This window comes from Mobula birostris, chromosome 26 (genome assembly GCF_030028105.1).
Source record: "Mobula birostris isolate sMobBir1 chromosome 26, sMobBir1.hap1, whole genome shotgun sequence".
In the NCBI taxonomy this organism is placed as follows: Eukaryota; Metazoa; Chordata; class Chondrichthyes; order Myliobatiformes; family Myliobatidae; genus Mobula; species Mobula birostris.
Window position 1 is genome coordinate 43,612,766 of NC_092395.1, and position 8,702 is coordinate 43,621,467.

An 8,702-nucleotide genomic window follows, 5' to 3' on the forward strand; every position below is an offset into this window, starting at 1 on the left:
TCCTGGAATCCCGCCGGGTACGTGGTAAGGTCCAGTACCTTGTGGACTGGGAAGGATATGGCCCAGAAGAACGTACTTGGATACCGGTGAAGGACATCTTGGACCAGTCGCTGATCCGGGACCTCCAGTGGACACAGGTCTGTGCGCCTCAGGGGCTGCCCCTGCAAGGGGGTGGGGGGGCGGGGGGAGCTGTCACAACCACGGATTCGGCAGCGAGGGAGATACGGCAATTGTGCTTGTTAATTTGCACATGTCAGCTAATTATTTAATCGTGATAGTATTGAATTCCATACTTGTCGTCGTAGTGCTTCTCGAGACTTGCACAGAGAACAGCAACGCTTCGCTGTCTGTTTTGCTTTCGGCCTTTCGCTGAGAAAATAGGACTTTCGAGTCAACTGACTCTGAAGACTAGCGGTATTCGTTTAATATTTAGGTTTTCTTTTCAGCAACAGTGTAGACTTCGGTTCTCATCTGAGAGTTTTAGTTAACGACTCTATTTGGCCAAGCGTTTATTGTTTATTTTCCCTCAAACACTGTTCGCAGTAAAGTTTGTGAACTATCGACCTGCTTCAGTGTCTCTCTCTCCGCACTTGGGCCATATCCGAACCTGGTAACAAGTACTTGATGCATGTTAGAGGAAAGTTGAACAGGCACCAATGGGGTTGCTCTACATGGCTTCAATGGGCTGAATGGCCTTATTATGTGTTTTCATAAATTGCACCATAAGATCACAACACATAGGAGCAGAAACAGGTCATTCAGCTCATCTACTCCACCATTCCATCATGGCTGATTTATTATCCCTCTCATTCACCTGCTTCTGCCTTGTCCGTATCCGCGTCGACGCCTTTACTTTTCAAGAAACTGTCAATCTCCACTTCAAGTATACTTAATGACTTGGCCGGCACAGTGGTCTGTCGCAATGAATTCCACTGATTCACCACCCTCTCGCGAAAGAAATTCCTCCTCATCTCTGTTCGAAGATGATATGCTTGTCTTCTCAAACTCTTCCCTCTGGTCCTTGACTAATTGGAACTCAGAGAGCAACTTAGGAACAGGTCGGTGTGAGGTTTCTTTGTTTGATTGGAATGGTGGGACTTGCCCATTGGGGGGGTGGTGTTTTTGTGAGTGTGTTTTCTTTCTCAGGATCTCTGTGCTGTGCGAAGTCGAACCTTGGATTTCCCCTCCACTCGACCTTTCCATGCAAGTACAAACAGCACTGATCACACTTCCAGCTCTACCAGGATTGCTGGTTCTCTCTTTACCTCCCCCTGTTACCCATCCCGCATCTCTCCCAACCGGTTCTCTTCCCGCCTTTCTGTCTCCTGGACATTTATTCTCTGATCTCACCTTCGCTACCGGCTGTTTCTCTGTCACCCCCTCTCTCTATCCATCCCATCTCCTTCCCTCTGTCTATATCTCTCTTTCTCTGACACACACACTCTTCCTCCCTCTGCCACCATTATCATGCTCCTCAGCCGAGGGAAGCAGGCATTATTTGAAATCCCGGACTGAATCGCCCAGTGGTGACTACCCTGTCCATCGAGGTAACGACAAGAGGATAAGGGGGAGGTCAGCGGCGGAGGGCTCTGAGCGAGTTGCTGGGGAGGGAGACGAAGGATCAAAGTCGGAGCAGAGTTCGGGAAATGAATACAGTGGCGCTGCAAATGGAGAGAGGATAAGAGTTCAGCCTCGGAAGCTTTTGCGGAGTGGTCATTTCTGGCAAAACTTCTTTAGCCCATAATGTAATTACAATTTATTCCTCTCTCCACCAATGCTGCTCCAGAAACTGAATATTTCCAGCCACGTTCATGTTCATTTCCTTCACTAACCTTCCCAACATCAACTGGTTTGTTCTCATTTTTTTCGCAACCTAACAATCAACCCACCACACTGACCCGATTCTTTCCAGTATCTCCGCAATGGAACTTCCCGTCTTTTGTTGCTGACATTCGGTGTCCAAGGCTGCCGGATAGATTTCCTGAGTTCACGAACCAGAGAGAGACGAGTCTCTTCTCGCTTCCCTCCTCCTACTCGGTATCAGAATAGGAAAAACACGAATGAAGACGAAAGGCGCACACGGAAATCATTCGTGCTCTGATCGTCTTCATTGGTAGTTAATCACCATTACCGTTTGTCAGTCTGATACTGATAATGTATCACAAAACGTTTATTAATTTTTCTAATTAAACCAACCCCAATTTCAGAGAAAACCATTCACAGCCTGAAATTTCAAGAAGCCAAGTAACTGTCCGTGTTACCACCGTGTAGCCTCTCAGTAGGAAAAAAGAAAAAAATCCGCCTCAAATCAGAGCACAAATATTCCAACACCACAGTGCAAACTACAGAGAGCGGAACAGAAGGGAAATACAGTGAAGAGCGAGTAAGAGTGGTAAAGGTGAAAGATACAAGGCCATGATCCCCTGTTAATCGGGAACAAACAAGGCCAAAGCCGCGCTCTGTTTAACAGCTGGATTGTGTGACTGTTGCGGATATTGTCGAGGCTGCTCCTTGTTGAACTGAGCAGGAGTACCTCTTCCCATTGCTCCAGTCTGCGCCGGGCACCGTCAGGTAGCTGCTGAGACTGAAGGTTTTGTCTGCGTTCTGAGTCACCCCGCTGGTTTGCACCTCACTGCTCGTCGGACTGTCGTTCACTGTCCAGCTGACGACAGGGAAGCCCATCGACGATTTACTGACCAGGCAAACTAAGGTGCCCGATCCTTTAGCAGAGATCTCCTCGGCTGACGGCCCAAGCAGTTTCACTGAAGGGTCCGGGAGTTGCGGAGCTGAACGAGAAGAAGAAAAAAAAAGACGTGTTTCAAAACACGAAAGATCTCTCGTCATTCTTTTTTTTACAAAACTATAAAAGGTTATTGACATCATATATACACAAAGTGCAGACTTTCAATATTTACAAGACAGTAAGTATACTCAGATTAAAATATGGTTACTACCGTCTATAAAACAGTCCATACACCGTGGGGTTCATCGCTCCTCCACAATTTGACAGAGAGCAAGTAAAAGGTTTCAGGTTCATTGAGTGGGGCTGCGAGTCTCACTGAAAGACAGCGCAGTGCCCATGGAGGACAGTGCGTATTGCTTATACTGCAACACTGGAAATCTACTCCAACAGGTGAAGTTTTTTGGCGCTGAGTCATTCCCGGAATTGAGAGACACACTGGCATCAAAGCGCCCCCAGAGTAGTTAAGTGCCCACTCTCTGTTCCATCTCCGTGACACGTTCCTCCTCTTCCCTCCGACCCACCCACCCATCACTAATGTCGCAGCTTCTGCAGGGAGAAAAAAAAATCTCACAATCTGCTCTGCCCCAATGGGCGAGAGCACCAAAAGCGCGGTCCTGAGCTCCATGGATCGGGGCAGGGTAGGTCGTTCTGTGATTTCTGATGATGTCGAAGGATTCGGCTCCCACCCACTGTGCGGATTGGGAGATTGCATTCTCCGCAGGAGCTCTGGCCATAGTCGGTGTAGTGTCGGGATCGCTGAAAAGTGGTTCCCCAGAAAGGAACAACGCTCAAATGAGCAGGTGGAAAGGAGGCGAGGGCTGGACACTGCGAGAGGGTATTTTAATTGATGGGTGCTGGAGGAGAGTTCCACCCTCACTGGGAGGACAGCAAGTCCAGTAAGTGTCAGAGGGATGTTTCGCGGGAATGTGCTAAACAATAACTTAAAACTTGTCGTTCTGATGTATTGTCATGGACTGTCTTCAGTCGGCAGCGTCCTGCCCCACTGTGTCCCTTCTCGTTCGTTCCTATCAAAGCAACATAAAAACTGACAAACTAACACTAGAACAGAAATAACACTAATGATCAGAAAGTGTTAAATCATAGTTTGTCCGAAAACACAACCGAAAAGAGAAATGTTTCATTATGAGAAGGTAACAATTCACCAAACACAACTCTGTCCCGTAAAACTGACCCTGAACTCGAAACACGATTAAATTGTAAATCAATATTTTCACTTTAATATTCGCGAGGAATTTATAACGTATAAATTATTAATTGTCGGGTGGCCGTATTTATGCCGTGGTTATTGCAGGAGATATTTCCCAGACACCTACCTGTAACAAAGAGCTTTGTCCCAGGGCCGAACACCAAGTACTGGTTCGTGTAACCCACCTTCCGCAGTAATAGACGGCAGCGTCATTCATCTCCACCCTGTTTATGATTAACTGATACTCAGTGCCGGCGCTGTTGACTGTCGACGTGAAACGGTCACTGCTAATCCCAGGGGCGTACCTTGGGCTATTCCAGGAATCATGGTAATTTAGGATCCATTGTGGAATTGTTCCCGGAGTCTGCTTGTACCAGTTCACACAATGCCATCCTTTGTCCCGATGTTACAATTCAGCGTGGCCGTGGCTCCTGGTCTCATCGACACGGTCGGAGTCTGAGTCAGAGTCTGGGATTCTCCAGCTGTGAAAGACAGGAATTCAACTTTAACATTGACTCTTTAATGTGACACCAAGACCCACCTCAGCCACCGCTGGCGGTGCTGACTTGCTGTCTGTACTTAAAGCCCAGAGACACTGCCAGAGACTAGAAAAAGAACAGCGTTCGCATCGTTGCTGCCCGTCAGCTTCCTGCCTTCCTTCTGCCGGTGGATTTATGACTGACTGGCCGCCGCTGCCGGTGGAACCCAGTTATAGAGCCATTCACACCGGGGAGGGAAACAATGCAAATCAGAGTGACTGACACTGACCAGTCAGAGTGGGGATCAGAAACCCTCCCATATACTGTCACATACCATCGGGTTGAGGTGGCGATGTTGTTAGCAACTGACTGATCTGTTAAAAACTATTTGCGAATGAAAAAGTCATTCATTGTCCGACATTTCCCATACTCTGCCTTTATTTCGCTGATTCCTTCCTTTGGTCCACAGATGTCCCTCACACCTCCAGTGACAACAGGACAGGACACTGCAGGTTCTTGAATGGTCTCGAACCGAAACGTCGACTGTACTGTTTTCCATAGATGCTGCCAGGTCTGCTGAGTTCCTCCAGCATTTCGTGTGTGTTGCTTGGATTTCCAGCATCTGCAGATCTTTTCTTGTTTGTGATAGAGCAGTGCAGGCTTCCTGTTCCCACATCAGTCATTCAGTCATGGAGTTCAAACCCACTTTGGCAGTTTGAGGGTTTGAACTCGTTCTAAATGTGGGGACTAGTCAGCTGGAGGAACTGACTTCGAATCGAACGAAACTCCTGGAAATGACAGTTTACAGTTCTCTGCTCTGAAGGACCTTTTCAACTGAAGTCAAATCGAATGGAATCAGTTTAATTATGATTCCAACGATACTCGGATACACGAAAAAAGAGAAAAACACATGCTTAGTCCAGGTCCCTGAGCGACGCACACTTTGACGATACAGCCTGTCATTCCACTGATCGAACACTGGAGGGCAGCACTGACCGAAGAGGCCAAATCTCAACTGAGCACGGACTCCATGCTACACCGTCTGCAGCGTCGTCTCATCCGGGAAGCTCGATGGAGCCCTAGTCCGTGCCTACAACCGAGGCCACACTGCAGCCTCGTCGTCCGTTATAGACCAAGCAAGTGAAACCAGACTGTTGCATCTCACATTATTGATGTCCGACTGGGTCTTGCGGTCGCAAGAGAAACGTCCAAGACAGTCACTCACGGTGACACGGCCCTCTGCTTTTGCGCACCAACCTCCACGCCTTCGAGTGCAGGCAGCAACTCGGTCTGCACTCAGGTCAGCTCCTCCGAACCTTCTCCAGCCCGTCTGCCGGCCTCTCCTCTGAGCCGAGCTGGGCACCGGCTCCTTTGTCACCCCATCCGGCAGCTACGAACAACGCGGTAGACCCACTGTGCCCGTAGTTCTTGGAGTGCAGTATATTCATAGGATCATTAAAAAATCACACATTTTAAAAAGAAAAGCGCACCTTTGTTTGGCCGCTGCGTTAGAACACGCCGCCATCTTAGCGGCATCACAATGTGGGAAGTGCACAATGCGATGCTTCTAGTTGTCACATGGCAGACTCCACGAGGAAGGGCATCCAGAACTCTACAGCCTAACAGCTAAACGATTTTACTTTCAAACTTTCTACTTTTAAAGTTTGCCCAAAAGCAAAATTCTGTTTCCGCTGTCAAACTGAAATTAAAGCAGAGACACTCAACAATTCTGACGGTGCCCACTGGAGAAAGAAACAGGGTTAACATATCTGACTTTAACCAGAGACAATGATATCTTGTTTTATATTTAATTGTTCTGTTGGAATTGTAGTTACCATATCGGTCTGGCTACGTGTAATGACGTAGTTATGGTGTACATATCTACCCAATGGGAACTGATTTCTAAACAGAGCTTTTTGATGATTGAATTCACAACATTTTGCTGTAAAGGCTGTTTTTGTGAGGGCCTTTTGAAGGATTGCTTATCTTTCTCTCAGTCACTTCATGAAATCTTCCAGAAATGAAAAATACTTCAAAAAATGTTTGTCAGCACTTTGCAATAGTGTTGATTTGCGTCCTTTGTACAATACTTTATTGTAGATTGATAAATCAGGAAAGCAACATACAATTGGAGAAGAATTCATTTTGCCAGCCATAAGGGAGGTTCTGAATACAATTTTGCATAAGTCACCAGATCAAATAATAAACGTACTGCCACTCAGCGAAAACACTGTAAAACAATGAATAAATGATGCACCTGAGAATGTGGAAGAAACATTAAACAATAGAATTTATTCCCTTTTCTTGGTTGTGTGCTGTATAGGAACTTTGGCAAAGCCATCAGAAAGACGAGAGCATAAAATTTGTGACCTTGACAGACAATGGAGGGACCCAAGTGAAATGTTTCCTGCGCATGGACGGATTTACCATCTTCCACTCGGATGTGAAGTCAGTTCGCAAATAGATCGGCATGGCTAAGCAGTCAGGCTGCCAACTCAATCTATTCACAGAGTCGGTTGCCAGTTGCCAAAGAGCGAGGCCATCTTCTTTGCCAACTGGCCCAACCAATCCAATATCTCCTTCATCATCAGGTTTGCTTATGTGAGGGTGCTGGGGATCTTGTACTGAGGGGCTGAGTGGTGCAACAGGAATTGGCTGGAGCAGATTGGGAGGGTAGAGTGGCACTGTTGGGAAGATGCTCCAATCATTAAGTGAGAAGAACTAGTCATCCGGTGTGAGGTGTTCTCAGGGCTGCTACACTTGGTGCAGATGTGGCCCATCCCCCTGCTCTGCTCTTCTAGTTTGTAAATGACCCAGATTGTTCTCTGCTTCATCGGGGAATCTAAGATGGAACAAATAAGACTTTTGCATTGTCTAATGCACTGGTCCTTGGTCAAATGAAGCAAAAACATTCAAAATGTCCACATTACCATGATGAGCACACTCATGTGTTACTGCTTCAGACTCTGTGTGGAACCTAAGCGTGTGGGCATCAAGTACCATTACTGAGTTTCTATTTGTCCCGGGTGTTGAGAAGGATGGGTCTGGCCTTATTGACATTGAACGTCCCAGTCAACTGGACGCTTGGTGCAGCCACTTGTAAGGGCTCAGTGGAGAAGGACCACATGGAAGGTTCTTCTGCTACAGGACAGGGAGTGGCTGGGTTTGGTGAGGAAGCTCCTGAGTTATTGCCCTAAGTGTAGCACCCAGCAGAGACTATATAAGTAACAATAGAGTTAGTGGCTTTAAGGAATTTAACTGGACACTACGTAATGCCTATTTAAAGCATAAAAAGGCATTGCACCATTTATTCTTGGAAATATTTTATCATAAACAAAGTTTATTTTGGAACAAAAACATTTTGGGGAACATCTTCACTGACTATGCCCATCTCGAGTCACACACCATGTCATTTGAAGTGGCCTAGCAGCATAGCCCATTGTTTAGGAGGCTTTTGCCCATTGTCTTCACTTGGTACCACGAGATGGACAACAAGTATCAGCTTTTCCAGTGACAGCCACATTCCAAGAATGTGGAATATCTGAGGTTGACCAGAGTCCCAGGATCTGGAACAATGCTCTTGGAGGAAAGGGAGCCCAGATGACACTGTACCAGTAAGTTTATACATGCATTTATCTTCATCAAACACCCAGGAAATTAAATGTCTGTTGAGTAAGTCAGGTCATAAGTCAGTCCAAATGTGTGCTGGCAATGTTGGAACCCAAGTGTAGAGGAAAGACAGAGTCCAATGCAGAGATGACAACCACAGTTTATTCTTAAGAATTCCAACAGAACATTGGTGACTTGGCCGAGCAACACTGTGAGATGTAGCATTCTTAAAACTAAGACCATGCTCTCAGCACTAATTGGGTCGCCACTTAAATATTACAATTAACACGGAATCCCTGTGAGTAACAACGTTAAGTTTAACAAGTTTAAACATAAAACACTCAGAGTCTGCATGACAAAGTGTGAGTAACTCAAATACAAACAAGGAAAACAATTAACAAAAAATAACCAATTATGGTGCTCTTAAAAATCTCAGAGCCCAATTCTCTCCAGCTTGCCAGACAAGTCCAAAGAGCTCTTTACAAAGTTATATTATAGTGATGGTGTTTCAAGTGCAGATTTTCCTTGTTAATAGAGGCAGTCTGATAGAAACAGCTCTGGCAGGGAATCTTACAGCAATGGGAATGGACACCCTGGACAATGTGGGACCTCAGGAGGCTTCCTGTTTTCTGGACAATGATAAGTACAGGAAGTATTTTCAGCT

General features: G+C 46.3%; 1 pseudogene; it reads right to left on the reverse strand.

Moving 5' to 3' along the window:
* Positions 1–2,029: 2,029 nt before the first annotated feature.
* LOC140188259 (immunoglobulin lambda-1 light chain-like) lies at positions 2,030–5,954 on the reverse strand (annotated as a pseudogene).
* Positions 5,955–8,702: the final 2,748 nt, after the last annotated feature.